The following is a 19834-nucleotide window of genomic DNA, read 5'->3' as shown; positions in this document are numbered from 1 at the left end:
TTTTCCCTGTTGATTCTGTTTCTCTAGAGAACCCTAACTAATGCATCTTGGTACCAGGAGTGGTTCTTAAGGAACAGAATCTTAAAAATGGGTATTTTTTTTTAAAAAAAAAAGCTGAATATAGAATTGCCATACGACCCAGCAGTACCATTGCTGGGTATCTACTCAACGGACTTAAGGGCAAAGACACAAACGGACATTTGCACACCAGTGTTTATAGCAGCGTTGTTTACAATTGCAAAGAGATGGAAACAGCCAAAATGTCCATCAACAGACGAGTGGCTAAACAAACTGTGGTATATACATATGATGGAATATTATGCAGCTTTAAGACAGAATAAACTTTTGAAGCATGTAATAACATGGATGGACCTAGAGAACATTATGCTGAGTGAGTCTAGCCAAAAACTAAAGGACAAATACCGTATGGTCCCACTGATGTGAACCGACATTCGAGAATAAACTTGGAATATGTCATTGGTAACAGACACCAGCAGGAGTTAGAAACAGGGTAAGATAATGGGTAATGGAGCTGAAGGGATACAGACTGTGCAACAGGACTAGATACAAAAACTCAAAAATGGACAGCACAATAATACCTAATTGTAAAGTAATCATGTTAAAACACTGAATGAAGCTGCATCTGAGCTATAGGTTTTTTTTTGTCGGTCTGTTTGTTTGTCTTTTTTTTTTTGTACTATTATTATTATTTTTATTTTTTTCTCTATATTAACATTCTATATCTTTTTCTGTTGTTTTGCTAATTCTTCTAAAGCGATGCAAATGTACTAAGAAATGATGATCATGCATCTATGTGATGATATTAAGAATTACTGATTGCATATGTAGAATGGAATGATTTCTAAATGTTGGGTTAATTTCTTTTTTTTTCTTTAATTAATAAAAAAAGAAATAAGAGAAAATAAACACAGGGGTTGGATAACAAAAAAAGGGGTATTTTTTTTTATTAATTAAAAAAAATAAACTAACACAACATTTAGAAATCATTCCATTCTACATATGCAATCAGTAATTCTTAACATCATCACATAGATGCATGATCATCGTTTCTTAGTACATTTGCATCGGTTTAGAAGAACTAGCAATATAACCGAAAAAGATATAGAATGTTAATATAGAGAAAAAAAAATAAAAGTAATAATAGAAAGAACAAAACAAAACAAAACAAAACAAAAACCTATAGCTCGGATGCAGCTTCATTCAGTATTTTAACATGATTACTTTACAATTAGGTATTATTGTGCTGTCCATTTTTGAGTTTTTGTATCTAGTCCTATTGCACAGTCTGTATCCCATCAGCTCCAATTACCCATTATCTTACCCTGTTTCTAACTCCTGCTGAACTCTGTTACCAATGACATATTCCAAGTTTATTCTCGAGTGTCGATTCACATCATTGGGACCATAAAGTATTTGTCTTTTAGTATTTGGCTAGATTCACTCATCATAATGTTCTCTAGGACCATCCATGTTATTACATGCTTCATAAGTTTCTCCTGCCTTAAAGCTGCATAATATTCCATTGTATGTATATACCACAGTTTGTTTAGCCACTCGTCTGTTGATGGACATTTTGGCTGTTTCCATCTCTTTGCAATTGTAAATAACGCTGCTGTAAACATTGGTGTGCAAATATCCGTTTGAGTTTTTGCCCTTAATTCCTTTGAGTAGATTCCCAACAATGATATTGCTGGGTCGTATGGCAATTCTATATTCAGCTTTTTGAGGAACCGCCAAACTGTATTCCACAGTGGTTGCACCATTTGACACTCCCACCAACAATGGATAAGTGTGCCTCTTTCACCGCATCCTCTCCAGCACTTGTCATTTTCTGTTTTGTTGATAATGGCCATTCTGGTGGGTGTGAGATGATATCTCATTGTGGTTTTGATTTGCATTTCTATAATGGCCAGGGACATTGAGCATCTCTTCATGTGCCTTTTGGCCATTTGTATTTTCTCCTCTGAGAGGTGTCTATTCAAGTCTTTTTCCCATTTTGTAATTGGATTGGCTGTCTTTTTGTTGTTGAGTTGAACAATCTCATTATAAATTCTGGATACTAGACCTTTATCTGATATGTTGTTTCCAAATATTGATTCCCATCGTGTAGGCTGTCTTTCTACTTTCTTGATGAAGTTCTTTGATGCACAAAAGTGTTTAATTTTGAGGAGTTCCCATTTATTTATTTCCTTCTTCAGTGCTCTTGCTTTAGGTTTAAGGTCCATAAAACTGCCTCCAATTGTAAGATTCATAAGATATCTCCCTATATTTTCCTCTAATTGTTTTATGGACTTAGACCTAATGTTTAGATCTTTGATCCATTTTGAGTTAACTTTTGTGTAGGGTGTGAGATATGGGTCTTCTTTCATTCTTTTGCATATGGATATCCAGTTCTCTAGGCACCATTTATTGAAGAGACTGTTCTGTCCCAGGTGAGTTGGCTTGACTGCCTTATCAAAGATCAAATGTCCATAGATGAGAGGGTCTATATCTGAGCACTCTATTCGATTCCATTGGTCGATATATCTATCTTTATGCCAATACCATGCTGTTTTGACCACTGTGGCTTCATAATATGCCTTAAAGTCAGGCAGTGCAAGACCTCCAGCTTCGTTTTTTTCCTCAAGATGTTTTTAGTAATTCGGGGCACAATGCCTTCCAGATAAATTTGCTTATTGGTTTTTCTATTTCTGAAAAATAAGTTGTTGGGATTTTGATTGGTATTGCATTGAATCTGTAAATCAATTTAGGTAGGATTGACATCTTAACTATATTTAGTCCTCCAATCCATGAACACAGTATGCCCTTCCATCTATTTAGGTCTTCTGTGATTTCCTTTAGCAGTGTTTTGTAGTTTTCTTTATAAAGGTTTTTTGTCTTTTTAGTTAAATTTATTCCTAGGTATTTTATTCTTTTAGTTGCAGTTGTGAATGGGATTCGTTTCTTGATTTCCCCCTCCGCTTGTTCATTGCTAGTGTATAGAAATGCTACAGATTTTTGAATGTTGATCTTGTAACCTGCTGCTTTGCTGTACTCATTTATTAGCTCTAGTAGTTTTGTTGTGGATTTTCCCGGGTTTTCAATGTATACTATCATATCATCTGCAAACACTGATAGTTTTACTTCTTCCTTTCCAATTTTGATGCCTTGTATTTCTTTTTCTTGTCTAATTGCTCTGGCTTGAACCTCCAACACAGTGTAGAATAATAGTGGTGATAGTGGACATCCCTGTCTTGTTCCTGATCTTAGGGGGAAAGTTTTCAATTTTTCCCCATTGAGGATGATATTAGCTGTGGGTTTTTCATATATTCCCTCTATCATTTTAAGGAAGTTCCCTTGTATTCCTATCCTTTGAAGTGTTTTCAACAGGAAAGGATATTGAATCTTGTCAAATGCCTTCTCTGCATCAATTGAGATGATCATGTGATTTTTCTGCTTTGATTTGTTGATATGGTGTATTACATTAATTGATTTTCTTATGTTGAACCATCCTTGCATACCTGGGATGAATCCTACTTGGTCGTGATGTATAATTCTTTTAATGTGTTGTTGGATACGATTTACTAGAATTTTATTGAGGATTTTTGCATCTATATTCATTAGAGAGATTGGCCTGTAGTTTTTTTTTTTTTTGTAATATCGTTGCCTGGTTTTGGTATGAGGGTGATGTTGGCTTCATAGAATGAATTAGGTAGTTTTCCCTCCACTTTGATTTTTTTGAAGAGTTTGAGGAGAGTTGGTACTAATTATTTCTGGAATGTTTGATAGAATTCAGATGTGAAGCTGTCTGGTCCTGGACTTTTCTTTTTAGGAAGCTTTTGAATGACTGATTCAATTTCTTTACTTGTGATTGGTTTGTTGAGGTCATCTATGTCTTCTTGAGTCAGAGTTGGTTGTTCATGTCTTTACAGGAACCCGTCCATTTCCTCTAAATTTTTGTATTTATTAGCGTATAGTTGTTCATAGTATCCTGTTATTACCTCCTTTATTTCTGTGAGGTCAGTAGTTATGTCTCCTCTTCCATTTCTGATCTTATTTATTTGCATCCTCTCTCTTCTTCTTTTTCTCAATCTTGCTAAGGGACCATCAGTCTTATTGATTTTCTCATAGAACCAACTTCTGGTCTTATTGATTTTCTCTATTGTTTTCATGTTTTCAATTTCATTTATTTGTGCTCTAATCTTTGTTATTTCTTTCCTTTTGCTTGCTTTGGGATTAGTTTGCTGTTCTTTCTCCAGTTCTTTCAAGTGGACAGTTAATTCCTGAATTTTTGCCTTTTCTTCTTTTCTGATATAGGCATTTAGGGCAATAAATTTCCCTCTTAGCACTGCCTTTGCGGCGTCCCATAAGTTTTGATAGTTGTGTTTTCATTTTCATTCGCCTCGAGGTATTTGCTAATTTCTCTAGCAATTTCTTCTTTGACCCACTCGTTGTTTAGGAGTGTGTTGTTGAGCCTCCACCTGTTTGTGAATTTTCTGGCACTCTGCCTATTATTGATTTCCAAATTCATTCCTTTATGATCCAAGAAAGTGTTGTGTAAGATTTCAATCTTTTTAAATTTGTTAAGACTTACTTTGTGACCCAGCATATGGTCTATCTTTGAGAATGATCCATGAGCACTTGAGAAAAAGGTGTATCCGGCTGTTGTGGGATGTAATGTCCTATAAATATCTGTTAAGTCTAGCTCATTTATAGTAATATTCAGATTCTCTATTTCTTTATTGATCCTCTGTCTAGATGTTCTGTCCATTGATGAGAGTGGTGAATTGAAGTCTCCAACTATTATGGTATATGAGTCTATTTCCCTTTTCAGTGTTTGCAGTGTATTCCTCATGTATTTTGGGGCATTCTGGTTTGGTGCATAAATGTTTATGATTGTTATGTCTTCTTGTTTAATTGTTCCTTTTATTAGTATATAGTGTCCTTCTTTGTCTCTTTTAACTGTTTTACATTTGAAGTCTAATTTGTTGGATATTAGTATAGCCACTCCTGCTCTTTTCTGGTTGTTATTTGCATGAAATATCTTTTCCCAACCTTTCACTTTCAACCTATGTTTATCTTTGGGTCTAAGATGTGTTTCCTGTAGACAGCATATAGAAGGATCCTGTTTTTTAATCCATTCTGCCAATCTATGTCTTTTGATTGGGGAATTCAGTCCATTGACATTTAGTGTTATTACTGTTTGGATAATATTTTCCTCTAACATTTTTCCTTTTGTATTATATATATCATGTCTGATTTTCCTTCTTTCTACACTCTTCTCCATACCTCTCTCTTCTGTCTTTTTGTATCTGACTCTAGTGCTCCCTTTAGTATTTCTTGCAGAGCTGGTCTCTTGGTCACAAATTCTCTCAGTGACTTTTTGTCTGAGAATGTTTTAATTTCTCCCTCATTTTTGAAGGATAATTTTGCTGGATATAGGAGTCTTGGTTGGCAGTTTTTCTCTTATAGTAATTTAAATATATCATCCCACTGTCTTCTAGCTTCCATGGTTTCTGCTGAGAAATCTACACATAGTCTTATTGGGTTTCCCTTGTAGGTGATGGATTGTTTTTCTCTTAGTGCTTTCACGATCCTCTCTTTCTCTTTGACCTCTGACATTCTAACTAGCAAGTGTCTTGGAGAACGCCTATTTGGGTCTACTCTCTTTGGGGTGCGCTGCACTTCTTGGATCTGTAATTTTAGGTCTTTCATAAGAGTTGGGAAATTTTCAGTGATAATTTTTTCCATTAGTTTTTCTCCTCCTTTTCCCTTCTCTTCTCCTTCTGGGACACCCACAACACGTATATTTGTGCGCTTCATATTGTCCTTCAGTTCCCTGATCCCCTGTTCAAATTTTTCCATTCTTTTCTCTATAGTTTCTGTTTCTTTTTGGAATTCAGATGTTCCATCCTCCAATTCACAAATTCTATCTTCTGTTTCTTTAAATCTATCATTGTAGGTATCCATTGTTTTTTCCATCTTTTCTACTTTATCCTTCACTTCCATAAGTTCTGTGATTTGTTTTTTCAGTTTTTCTATTTCTTCTTTATGTTCAGCCCATGTCCTCTTCATGTCCTCCCTCAATTTATCGATTTCATTTTTGAAGAGGTTTTCCATTTCTGTTCGTATATTCAGCATTAGTTTTCTCAGCTCTTGTATCTCATTTGAACTATTGGTTTGTTCCTTTGACAGGGCCATATTCTCAATCTTCTGAGCATGGACAGTTATCTTCTGCTGCTGGCGTCTGGGCATTTAGTCAGATTTCCCTGGATATCGGACCCAACAAGGTTGTAAGATTTTTCTGTGAAATCTCTGGGTTCTGTTTTTCTTATCCTTCCCAGTAGGTGGCGCTCATGGCACACGTTTTTCTCAAGTGTTTGGAATGGATCCCCCCAGTCACCGATCTCCGTGGCCTGGGGATTTCCGATCCAATTCTCTCTGTTGGTTCAGGGGCTGCGTGTGGTGGGGGCGTCAGCTGCCGCGGCTTGAGGGGACCCTGTGGCTAATCGCCGGCCACAGTGGTCCTGGTGAATTCGCCACCAGACAAGGAATTCCCCATGGGGGGGCCACCATGGCTTGGATAACCCTCTGATCCGAGACTCGTAGCCGCGGACTCGAAGCCGAGACTCGAAGATGCCCGCAAAGAGGGGCACTGGCCACCTTGGCTTGGGAAACTTGCCTCTCTGAGACTCTCAGCCGGCCTGGGAAGGAGGGAGGGAGTAGCTCCAACCGCCACAGCTGCCGCTGCTTGGGAAATCACATGCCGCTCAGGTATCTCACCACAGCCGAGTCTCACAGTCAGACTAGCCAGTCCTGACTGGGGTACCCTGTGTGTCCATTCCCTGCCGTAGCCCGGGGAGCTGTTCTGCACTGTTTCAGTTCACCTAGTAGTTGCTTTGGAGGAGGAGGAACAAAGACGCACGTACCTTACTAAGCCACCATCTTGGATCAGTAATAACTTTTTATGATACCAATATCAGCTGTTCAGGACCCACTTTGCTTACTTCCTATTCTTGACTGGCTCGTTTATGCTGCAGCCGCACTGGTGTCCATGGGCCAAGGTGAGCGCAGCCTCCCCCCGCTAGCAGCTTTGGGCGAGTACCGCACGGCAGTGCGTGAACTCCATCCTCTCTCCCTCTCTGCTGCGCGAGCACCATGTCCCTTAAAAATGGGTATTTATGAATGGTTTTCTACTCTGACTGGACTAAGAGACACTAAGGACTCTGATTCCCATAATCAGAATGACATTCCCAATCCATGGAGTGAGTTGGCAAAGAAGATAGTCAAAATATCATCATTCGATTCTCCTAATGCTTCACTTGTACGAAGCCAGACTCTGGGGGATAATGTTTTTGACACCTTTACAGAGTTTTGTAGAAATAAGAGTTATAGAGATGTTGGTTGGTTGTTGTTAGATACACTGTCTACATTAAAGGGTGAAAGGGATGGGTTTAAGACTTCAAATGAGAAGCTTAAGTGCTGTCTGAAAGATGTACACGTTTCTATGAGTATCTTGAAGGAAAATCTTATTTCCTGTAGCCGTAGACCTCAGATCTCTGAAAATCAGACTCAGAATCTTATTGTTAGAGTAGCAACTTTACAACATAAACTGACATCTCAGTCGTGCATGGTGTCTGCCATTAAAGTGAGGGCATTGATTGGAAAGGAGTGGGACCCTGAAAAATGGGATGGTGACATATGGATTGATAATGATGTTGGGGGTGAGGTTGAAACCATAGACCATGCTGAGCCTTCTCTAGATAACCCTGTAATAGTCTTCCCTGAGGACATTGCCACCCCACCTCCAGCCTGCCTTGAGAAATTGGCCACCCAACCTCCTCCTGAAGGGATTAGCCCTAGAGTTTTTAATCCTGTCTCACCAGATGAAACTGAAATGAAGGCCCTGAAGCAAATGGCTTGGAAGATATTTCTAATTCTTTTCATGACCCACCCCCACCACCCCTCATTTCTTCTAGACCTATAACTAGACTAAAGTCCCAACAGGCCCCTAAAGGTGAGGTACAAAGTATCACACATGAGGAGCTACATTATACTCCAAAAAATCTGTGTGAGTTTTCCAATTTGTATAGACAGAAATCAGGGGAATATGTGTGGCAATGGATTTTAAGAGTGTGGGATAATGGTGGGAGGAATATAAGGTTGGATCAGGCTGAATTTATTGATATGGGCCAACTAAGCAGAGATTCTGCATTCAATGTTATAGCTTGAGCAGTTAGAAAATGTGTTAACAGCTTGTTTGGGTGGTTGGTTGAAACATGGATTAAAAGGTGGCCAACATTACCTGATGTTGAAATGCCAGAACTGCCCTGGTATAATGTAGATGAGGGGATCCAGAAGCTTAGAGAGATTGGAATGTTAGAGTGAATTTATCATGCAAAGGCTGCTGTTACACCCCAGGAATGTCCAGACGATGCACCTTTAACCAGAACAGTGAGAAATAAATTTGTGAGACTAGCACCATCATTGCTCAAGAGCTCTGTGGTTGCACTTCTCTGTATGTCAGATATTACTCTGGGAACGGCTGTCACTGAGCTGGAATCCTTAAACACAATGGGGATGACAGCATCCCAAGTTGACAGAAGCCAGGGGCCAGCACTTAATCACCAAAGACAGGGCAGACACAGCTATTATAATAGACAACAAACTCAAAGGAGGCATCAAAATTATATGACATGCAGAGATTTGTGGCATTGGGCAGTAAGTCATGGGGTGCCTAGAAATACAATAGAAGGGTAGTCTACTAAATTCTTGTTGGAGCTGTATAAACCAAAGAGTTCTAGGTCAAGGGAACAGAAGTCTAACCTGAATTACAAAAACAAAGAGTCATGGTCCCTTAACCAATTTTCAGACTTGAAACAGTTTACAGACACTGAGCCCCTTGAATGAAGGGGAGGTCAGGTTCCTATGGGGGAGAAACCTGTTACACAGCCACAAATTTATACTGTTAGTCTTCCTCTAAGTCTTCCCCAAGGGGACTGACTGCTTTTTACCAGGGTAACTGTGCATTGGGGAAAAGGAAATGATCAGATATTTTGGAGATTATTAGACACTGGTTGAGAAGTGACATTAATTTCAGAGGACACAAAATGTCACTCTGGAACACCAGTCAGAGTGGGGGCTTATGGACGCCAAATGATCAATGGAGTTTTAGCTCAGGTCCGTGTCACAGTGGGTCCAGTGGGACCTGGACCCATCCTGTAGTTATTTCCCCAGGTCTGGAATGTATAATTGGCATAGACATAATGAGCAACTGGTAGAATCCCCACATTGGTTCTCTAACTTGTGGAGTGTGGGATATTATGGTGGGAAAGGCCAAGTGGAAGCCATTAGAACTGCCCCTACCAAGCAAAATAGTAAATCAGAAGCAATACCGTCTTCCTGGAGGGATTGCAGAAATTACTGCCACTTTTAAGGACTTGAAAGATGCAGGGGTGGTGATTCCCACCACATCCCCATTAAACACTCCTATTTGGCCTATGCAGAAAACAGATGGGTCTTGGAGAATGACAGTGGATTATCATAAACTCAACCAGGTGGTAACTCCAATTGCAGCTGCTGTTCCAGATGTAGTATCATTGTTGAGCAAATCAATACATCCCCTGGTATGTGGTATGCAGCTATTGATCTGGCAAATGCTTTTTTCTCAATAGCTATTAGTAAGGACCACCAAAAACAGTTTGCTTTCAGCTGGCAAGGTCAGCAATATACTTTCACTGTCCTACCTCAGGGGTATATCAACTCTCCAGCCCTATGTCATAATCTTGTTCGCAGAGACCTTGATATTTTCTGCCTCCCACAAGACATCACACTGGTCCATTATATTGATGATATCATGTTGATTGGACCTAGTGAGCAAGAAGTAGCAACTACTCTAGATTTACTGGTAAGGCATTTGCATGTCAGAGGATGGGAGATAAATCCAACAAAAATACAGGGGCCTTCCACCTCAGTAAAATTTCTAGGTGTCCAGTGGCGTGGGGCATGTTGAGGTATCCCTTCTAAGGTGAAAGATAAATTTCTACATCTGGCCCTTCACACAACCAAAAAAAGAGGCACAATGCTTAGTTGGTCTTTTTGGGTTTGGGCAACAACATATTCCTCATTTGGGTGTGATACTCCGGCCCATTTATCGAGTGACCAGAAAAGCTGCTAATTTTGAGTGGGGATCTGAACAAGAGGAGGTTCTGCAACAGGTTCAGGCTGCTGCACAAGCTGCTCTGCCACTTGGGCCATATGATCCAGCAGATCCAATTGTGCTGGAAGTGTCAGTGGCAAATAGAGATGCTGTCTGGAATCACAACGCAGACCCTTAGGATTTTGGAGCAAAGCCTTACCATCTGCTGCAGATAACTACCCTCCTTTTGAGAAACAGCTTTTGGCCTGCTACTGGGCCTTAGTAGAGACTGAACGCTTAACCATGGGCCACCAAGTTACCATGAGACCTGAATTGCCTATCATAAGTTTCGTGTGGTCTGACCCACCAAGCCGTAAAGTTGGGCGTGCACAGCAGCACTCTATTGTAAAGTGGAAATGGTATATATGAGATAGAGCAAGAGCAGGTCCTGAAGGCACAAGTAAGTTACATTAAGAAGTGACCCAAATGCCCATGGTCTCCACTCCTGCTGTCACATTACCTTCTCTTTCCCAGACCAGAGTTATGGCCTCTTGGGGAGGACCTTACAGTGAATTGACTGAGGAAGAGAAAACTCGGGCCTGGTTTACAGATGGTTCAGCATGATATGCAGGTACCACCCGAAAGTGGACAGCTGCAGCATTACAACCCTTTTCTGTGGTGTCCTTGAAGGACAGTGGTGAGGGGAAATCCTCCCAGGGGAAATAACTTCGAGCAGTGCACCTGGTTGTTCATTTTGCTTGGAAGGAAAACTGGCCAGAGGTGTGTTTGCATACTGACTCATGGGCTGTTGCTAATGGTTTGGCTGGATGGTCAGGGACTTGGAAAGACCATAATTGGAAAATTGGTGACAAAGAGGTTTGGGGAAGAAGTATGTGGATAGACCTTTCTGAGTGGGCCAAAAACATGAAGATATTTGTGTCCCATGTGAATGCACACCGGAGGGTGACTTCAGCAGAAGAAGATTTTAATAATCAAGTGGATAAGATGACCTGTTCTGTGGATACCAGTCAGCCTCTTTCCCCAGCAACTCCTGTTATTGCCCAATGGGCTCATAAACAAAGTGGTCATGGTGGTAAGGATGGAGATAATGCATGGGCTCAGCAACATGGACTTCCACTCACCAAGGCTGACCTGGCTACAGCCACTGCTGAGTGCCCAATCTGCCAGCAGCAGAGAACCACTCTCATCCGCCGATATGGCACCATTCCCCGAGGTGACCAGCCAGCTACATGGTGGCAGGTTGATTACATTGGACCACTCCCTTCGTGGAATGGGCAGTGATTTGTTCTAACTGGAATAGACACATATTCTGGATATGGGTTTGCTTTCCCTGCACGCAATGCTTCTGCAAAAACTACCATCTGTGGGATTACAGAATGTCTTATCCATCATCATGGTATTCCACATAGCATTGCTTCAGATCAAGGAACACACTTCACAGCAAATGAAGTGTGGGAATGGGCACATGCTCATGGAATTCTCTGGTCTTAACATGTTACGCATCATCCAGAAGCAGCTGGATTGTTAGAACGGTGGAATGGCCTTTTCAAAGCACAATTATGTTGCCAACTAGGTGGAAAAAACTTGAAAGGCTTGGGTAATGTTCTCCAGGAATCTGTGTATGCTCGGAATCAGCATCTGCTGTATGGTGATGTTTCTCCCATAGCCAGGATTCATGGGTCCAGGAACCAAGGGATGGAAATGGGTGTGGTGCCACTCACTATTACCCCTAGCAATCCACTAGGAAAATTTTTGCTTTCTGTCTCTGCTACTCTGAGTTCTGCTGGTCTACAGGTTTTAGTTCCAAATCGGGGTGTGCTTCCTCCAGGAGAAACAACAGTGATAACACTAAACTGGAAGTTAAGATTGCCACCTGGTCACTTTGAGCTACTTATGCCTCTGGATCAACACACCTAGAAAGGGATTACATTACTGTCTGAGGTAATTGACCCTTACTATCAGAAGGAAGTAGGACTGCAATTACATAATGGAGGTAAAGAATAGTTTTCTTGGAATATAGGAGATCCCCTGGGGCGTCTATTAGTACTACAATGCTCTGTGATTAATATCAATGGAAAATTGCAACAACACAATCCAGGCAGGACTACTAATGGCTTTGAAACTTCAGGAATGAAGGTTTGGGTCACCCCACCAGGCAAAGAACCACGGCCAGCTGAAGTTCTTGCTGATGGGAAAGGGAACATGGAATGTGTAGTGGAAGAAGGTAGTGATAAATATGAACATCAACCAGGTGATCAGTTACAGTAATGAGTACTGTAATGCTGTTTTGTTCATGTTATACTATTTAAGTTGTAAGATATCAAGTTTAAGAATGAATGTTGCCCAAGGATTTGCACCTTATTCTGGAGAGATTTAATGTGTTTCCAGTTATATGCAGGACAGTTGAGTATTGGCAGGTAAAAGAAAAAAAAAGCATGCTTATTTGTTTTCATTTGGAAATTAAGTATGGTCTAAGGTGATATACGTATATATAGGTGCCAAGTTGACAAGGGGTGGGCTGTCATGGTTAGGGACAGTTGTCAACTTGGCCAAGTTGTGGTACCTGTTTATCTGATTGGGCAAGCTCTGGCCTGTCTGTTGCAATGAGGACATTTCATAGGATTAGGTCATGATCATGTCAGCTACATTCACAGCTGATTCCATTTGTAATCAGCAAAAGGGGAGTGTCTTCTGCAATTAGTGATGCTAAATCCAATCATGGGAAGCCTTTTAAGGAGGACTCAGAGGAGACAGGTTGCATTCCTGCTTTGGCTGGTGAGCCTCTCCTGTGGAATTCATCCAGGCCATCCATTGGAGTCATTGGCTTCACAGCCTGCCCTGTGGATTTGGGACTCTGCATTCCTACAGTCACGTGAGACACTTTCATAAATTTTATATTTGCAAATGTTCCCTGTTGATTCTGTTTCTCTAGAGAACCCTAACTAATACAGATATTGAAAGAGTAAAACTGTAAACCAAGGATTCTTTATCTAGCAAGACTCTCCTTCACAAATGAGGTAAAGTTTAAACTATTTTCTGAAAAACAGACACTGAGACAGTTTTGAAGAATATACCTGCTCTACACCAAATACTAAAAAGAACCCTGCAGCCAGATAGCTGAAGATGGGAAGAGAGAGCTTTGCAGAAGTATATAGAAATGAAGACTATCAGTAAGGTTAAAGAGAGAAAAAATAAGACATGACACAAAAAATCCAGAATAACTGATAATGGATTAAATTCGTCAATCAGAAGACACAAACTGGAAGAGTGGATTAAAAAATCAGGACCCATCTCTCCAAGAGACTCACTTTAGACATAAGGAGAAAAATGGATTAAAAGTGAAAGGTTAGAAATAGGTATTTCATGCAAAGAACAACAAGAAAAGAGATGCCATAGCTATAGAAATATGGAAAAATTAAAACCAATGCAAATTAGGGTGTGTAGGTAACAGTAGCATTGTAGTGTTCTTCTATCAATAGTAATAAAAATATCTGTTGCTCAGATATAGCCCCTCTCAGGGTAAATGTCAATTGTTCTAGTGTGCTAGCTGCCGGAATGCAACACATCAGAGACAGATTGGCTTATAATAAAAGGGGATTTAATTTGTTTGTTCTTCAGAGGAAAGACAGCTAACTTTCCACTGAGGTTCTTTCTTAAGTGGAAGAGAAAGGATGGTCTCTGCTGGTCTTCTCTCCAGGCCCCTGGGTTCCAACAACTTTCTCTGGGGTGAGTTCTTTCTGCATCTCCAAAGGCCTGGGCTGAGCTGCGAGTGCTGAGATGAGGAATGCTAAGCTGCTAGACTGTGTTACATTGCGTTCTCTCATTTAAGCACCAGCCAATTAAGTCAAACATCACTAATTGCAGCAAACAAGCCTCCTAGCCGACTGCAGATATAATTAGCAAGAGATGAGGTTCACATACCATTGGCTTGTGTCACAGCAACAGAACTAGGTATGCTCACCTGGCCAAGTTGACAACTGAATCTAACTAACACATCAATAAACAGGGGTTATAAGGGAGGTGTATGGGATTCAAGGTAGTGTTGTTGTTTCTTCCTTTAATGTTTCTTTTTTTAATTATCATTTTCCCCTCTTATTTCTTATTGAAGAAATGGAAGTTTTCTCATATAAACTGTGGTGTGGAATGCACAGTTATGTGATTATACTGGGAGTCACAGAGTGTTTACTTAGGATGGATAGCATGCTGTGTGAATAAAACTGTGAAAATAAAGACAAATATACAAGTGCAGGAGAAAATGTGGAGAGAATGGTGCACTTATTCACTATTGATGGAGAAGAAGGAAGATTCAGCTCTTCTGGTGGGTAGTGCGGTTGTTTGACAGGAGACCAAATACAGCGTTGTCATGTGATATTATTATTTACCTGTTATCAGGTAAATACTTGGAAGAACTGACAGCAGAGAACTGAATGGCAATTTGCTCACTGGTACTAATGGAAGCAATGTACACAGTTTGCAATAATGGAGGTGACCTACGGGTACATTGACTGATGAGTGGAAGGGTGAACTGTGGTGTACAGTTATAAGCAATCAATACTGAGCAGCTGCATGAAGGAATGAAGTTGTAAGGCATTCAACTAGGTGAGTGAACATTGAGGTCATTATGTTGAGTGAAATAAGCCAGAAAAGAAAAGACAAATATTTTAAAGCCTCAGTAATATGGACTAACTATATTGTGCAAAATTAAAGAGGTGAATTAGAGAGGATAGATTACCAGGCTATAGAATGTGAGCTGAGATTGGGCAATCGACAATTAAGGAGTACAGAATGTCATTACAACTGATTGAAAATGTTCCTAGACTGTAAGATCTTACAGCAGTCACATCTATTCCTGAATTTTAATTGTTAGTTCTAAACCCTGAGATGCTCACACTTTGTATATAATTTGGTCGTTTACTGGAATTTTGTGTATCTTTGTGACAACTGACATGCAGATTTAGAGTTCTGCAGCTCTGAAAGTCAGCATTATCCCAAATAGCAATTGCTAATAAAGTTGCAAATAATCTGATTTCAATTAGTGAAATGCATGAAGTTAATTTTCTTAGGACTAAGGTAAATCATAAGGCCGGGTAAGTGATGATTTTGATTGCATTTTAGAACTTCGACTTCTGTGTGAGACAAAAGGAAGAGATGTTTATTTTGTACACAATTTATATGTTTCTGTAGCACACTAATTTGACCTGCATGATCAGTCTACATGCATACAACATAATTGCATGGAGTCTTGAATAGGGAATGAGATCTTACTGTTCTATCCAAATTAAGGTAATACCCTGATACAATCCAGAGGAATTTCGGCAGAAAAATTTTAAAAAATGTGTTTGTAAAGTCCCCTTTGAGGCTAGGGGAAAATATGGACAAATCTAACTTCCCCACCTGGGGAATTCCTCATTTTCTCTCAAAAGTGGGAACTACCAATTTAAAAAGCCAAGCCTCGATCTTGTGTCTTGCCCTCATGAAATTTTTTTCCCTTCCAAACAGAAACTAAGCCTAATATATATAGGGTCACCCACAGAGAACCTATTTTGTTGCTCAGATGTAGCCTCTCTCTCTAAAATAACTATGCAAATAAACTCAATACTCTTTGCCTCCCCCACACACATATGGAACATAACTCCCAGGGATGTACATCTCCCTCACAACGTGAACATGACTCAAGGGTAAGTCATCCCTAGCTCTTGACCAAAAGGGGGGAAGATTGAGGAAAATAAAGTATCAATGGCTGAGAGAATTCAAATGCAGTTGGGAGGTCATTCTGGAAGTTATTCTTATGCATTATATTGATATTCCTTTTTAGCTTCTAGTGTATTAGAATAGTTAGAAGGAAATACTTGAAACAGTTAAACCACAATCCAGTAGCCTTGGTTTTTGATGATGACTATATAACTATACAGCTTTCATGGTGTGACCATGTCGATTGTGAAAACCTTGAAATTGGCAAGCCTCTATCCAGTTTAGGGGAAGATGATTAAGAAAACAAGTCCCCAAATAAATAAATAATAGGGGGTAAGGGTATGAGCTATTTTGCTTGTTATTTTTTATTTTTATTTTTTGGGGTAATGAACATGTCCTAAAATTACTTGTGATAATGCATACACAAATAAATGCTGATGCTGTGAGCCATTGATTCATACATTGGATGATTATATTGTATGTGTGTATAGCTCAATGAAATTGCATTAAAAATGCCAGCAATTTGAATCAAAGAGCACTATAAAGGAAGTATCCACAATGACAAATTATCTCACAAATGCAAAGGTGTTCACCATAAGAAAATTAATCAAATGTAATACACAAATTCACAGAATGAATGGGAAAATCAATTGATAATCTCAACTGATGCAGAAAATGCACTCAACAAAGCCAAAGCCCTTTGCATTCAATGAAGCCAATGCAAACAAACTCAGAATAATAGGAGGTAATTTTAACAAAATGATAAAGAGCATATATGTGAAAACAATGCTAATATTTTATTCAATAATGAAAGAATCAACACTTTCCTTTTAGATCTGGAAAAATATGAGGATGTACATTTTTTACTAATGCTATGAATTATTTTACTGGAAGTTCTAGTAAAAAAAAATTAGTCAGTAGAATTGAGTAATATTCACCTAAATTCAAAAGTAAGATGGAACATTGTCCAAATTCAGAGATGACATGATCCTTTATATAGAAATAGAAAACCATTCTGAAGAACAATTCTAGAGCTCATAAGTACACTCAGCCCAACACAAGATTAAGATGCAAATTTGGTTGTGTTTTGTACACCCTCAAAGATCGTTCTTATCTGGAAGTTTTGAAAGGTTCATTCATCAGAGAATCTAAAAGGGATACATAGGGAGAAATGGAGGAGCCTTCATAGAAGAGGTGAGAGAGTTGGTACTTAAGGTATAAGGAACAGCTCTCTCTTCATGCACAGGAGGGGGAACATTCTAGGAGAAGGGTCAGCAGGAGCATTCTTTGTTGATTCAGGCATAAATCCTTTGAAGGTGTCCTTATTAGCCAGTAGAAAGTATGTGCACCCATACACTTGGAGTAATCAATTATTCCCTAAGTCGTTGGGAACCACTGGGGAAGAATTTATTTTCAAAAGGGGTAATGCAGAATACACCTGGAATGCAAAAATTGGTCAGGGGTAGTTTTGAGGACTGACTTGCCCTTTTACCATGGACACTCTAAGCATTGTGAGACACACACAGGCCATTCACACAGTGTGCATGAAAGGACAGATTGAGTGACCAATATGGAGGCCACCAGTAGAAAATCTGGGTGGGAAGCCCACAGCGATTGCTCCTTTCAGTGGGAAATGTTTACAGATGTCTATGTCTACTGAGGTTTGGACAAACATGCTATAGTGAGTGACTTAAAGATAAAATTCATCTCTGATTTTATTCATTTCCTACAAAGGTGATGCATTTTTTTTAACATTATGGCCAACAGTGCTAGATAAATGGGTAGGAGTTTCCAAGGGTTGAATAAGCTATTTGCCAAAGCACCAAGTTTTTGACCTGCAAATTAATGGATAGTAGATACAACAGCAAGCTGTTCTTTAAATGCCTCCAGAGAATGCGTTTCCATTTTCATTTGTTGTGCATTTGCCTGAATTATTTAACACTTCATCATTATGCAATGATGGCCTCAGAGGGGTTAAGTTTTGTTTTGTTTCTTTTGTAGCAATTAGAACTCTCTGGGGTTGTCAATTACAGTCTTTATTTGGCTAAGCCTTTACTCTACAACTTTGCAATGGCAGAAAGATTGTAATCTATCATTTGTTTTTCTAGCTTGAATCTCCAAAAGCTATGGTGATTCCAATCTTGAGCAAGATGTCTTCCTTAGAAATAATTATTTTAATACAGTGAATATTAAAACCATGCAATCATATATGCATGGAGAAAAGAATCTGTAGCATGGGCATGACTAAAACAAATGCTATTAGTTACATGCTTGACAACTTCCAAATTAACAAGTTAAAAATTCTTTCATCATCATATCATTAAGCTCTCAAAACTGTGTTGAGTGTTGGTTCATTAGAGTTTGAAAACTCCCACCAGATACAAAGCTGAAGTATACGAGCTGGTCCCCAAGCAAACTCTTATTCCTGAACACTGACTCGTCTCTGACCTTGACAATTGCTCTCAAATGTATTCAGTTGCTACATCCGTGATTTCACTAAGTATCTACAGTTTTTCTTAGTTTTATTTCCAAATAGGAATTTAAAATAGACATTTTAAATTTAGAATTATTCTATTTAAACTTGCCACTTTATGGACATTAGTATTTGATGTTCTTTTAAAAAAGTAATATTACAATGGTGATAAATATATTTTTAGGTATTTTAGGACATGGTAAAAAATGCTAATGTAACTGGTACCATCTTGACAGCATTATCTACAGGCACATTATAAAATAATAATTATATATTATTTTTGCCACAGAAGTTTCAGTTTACCTTGCATAAATGTAAAAATCTAAACAGTAATTTATTCTGATGGCCATGTGACTCAAGTTTAATCTTGATGGCTTTGGTATATATTTGTACAGTTTTAATTAATATCTCAAGGCTAAATGTTGTTGGGAAACATTTAAAATTTGAATAGATATTAAAATGAATATGGTTAACTGTCATAAAAAAGGATACATAGGATAGAAAGGGGTAGTTAAAAATTTTTAACTTAAAATGTGAGGGACTTGAAAACTATAAAACACCACTAAAGGAAAGTGTTTTTTTAAGGAAATTAAGGTACAGCTCATTAAATGACAAGCCATCCTGAGTTCATGGAAAGGAAGAATTAATACTATTAAGATGCAAATAATGCCCAAAGTGATCTATTCCCTATCAAAATACCAGGAGTTTTTTTTTAGCAGAAATGAAAAGCTGACCCTCACTCATGTAATTACACATCACCAGGACTGCACAACCACCTCAGGGTGCTGTATTTACTTATTTCCATGTCTCTTGGCTTGTTTAGACCCTTTGCCATTTGAAAGAAGGCACCATATAATACTCTTTTCTTCCTTCTCAGACTTTTGTTCAGTATCACTGAATAAATATTTGTTGAATCACTGAAAACAAAAAGATGATTGTGTTGAATAGATATTGCTAAGTATGGGGGAGAAAGGGGATGTAGTGAAGCAAGAGGAAACATTGTTGAGAGAGGGCTGCCCCATAAATGAGACCCAACAACTAAGGAGACAGAGAAGAGACAGGATATTTTAGTTCACCTACAATTTCTCTCCAGAATCAACAATAGGGAAAAGTTATGGGAAACCTTGAAGTAGCAGATCCCACAGCAAATAAGAGTTAACTTCACAGGAGGAGTCCACTGGGATAAAAGATGAACAAAATGTTTCAGGGCTTTCTCCCGAGGGTTATAAGTGTCTTAAGTTAGCATTTTGTTTTCTTTCTTACCTCCAGAGAACTAAATATTTCAGGGAGTAGAGAGAGAAAGAAGAATGCTTTCTTGATGAGGCTCATAGGGATTAAATTACCAAATTATGGAAAATATAAGTACTTCCCCTATACTATGTTAGGACAAGTTTACCAATCCCTGGTGAGGTGGAAACATAATTCTGCCTTCTAGAGACCTCATGAACTGTTCCACCTACCTGCCCTTCTTGGGAGCAGAGATTTCAACTTCATCCTTTATTCAAGGAAGA

This window comes from Tamandua tetradactyla, chromosome 11 (genome assembly GCF_023851605.1).
Source record: "Tamandua tetradactyla isolate mTamTet1 chromosome 11, mTamTet1.pri, whole genome shotgun sequence".
In the NCBI taxonomy this organism is placed as follows: Eukaryota; Metazoa; Chordata; class Mammalia; order Pilosa; family Myrmecophagidae; genus Tamandua; species Tamandua tetradactyla.
Note: the sequence above shows the minus strand (reverse complement) of the source record.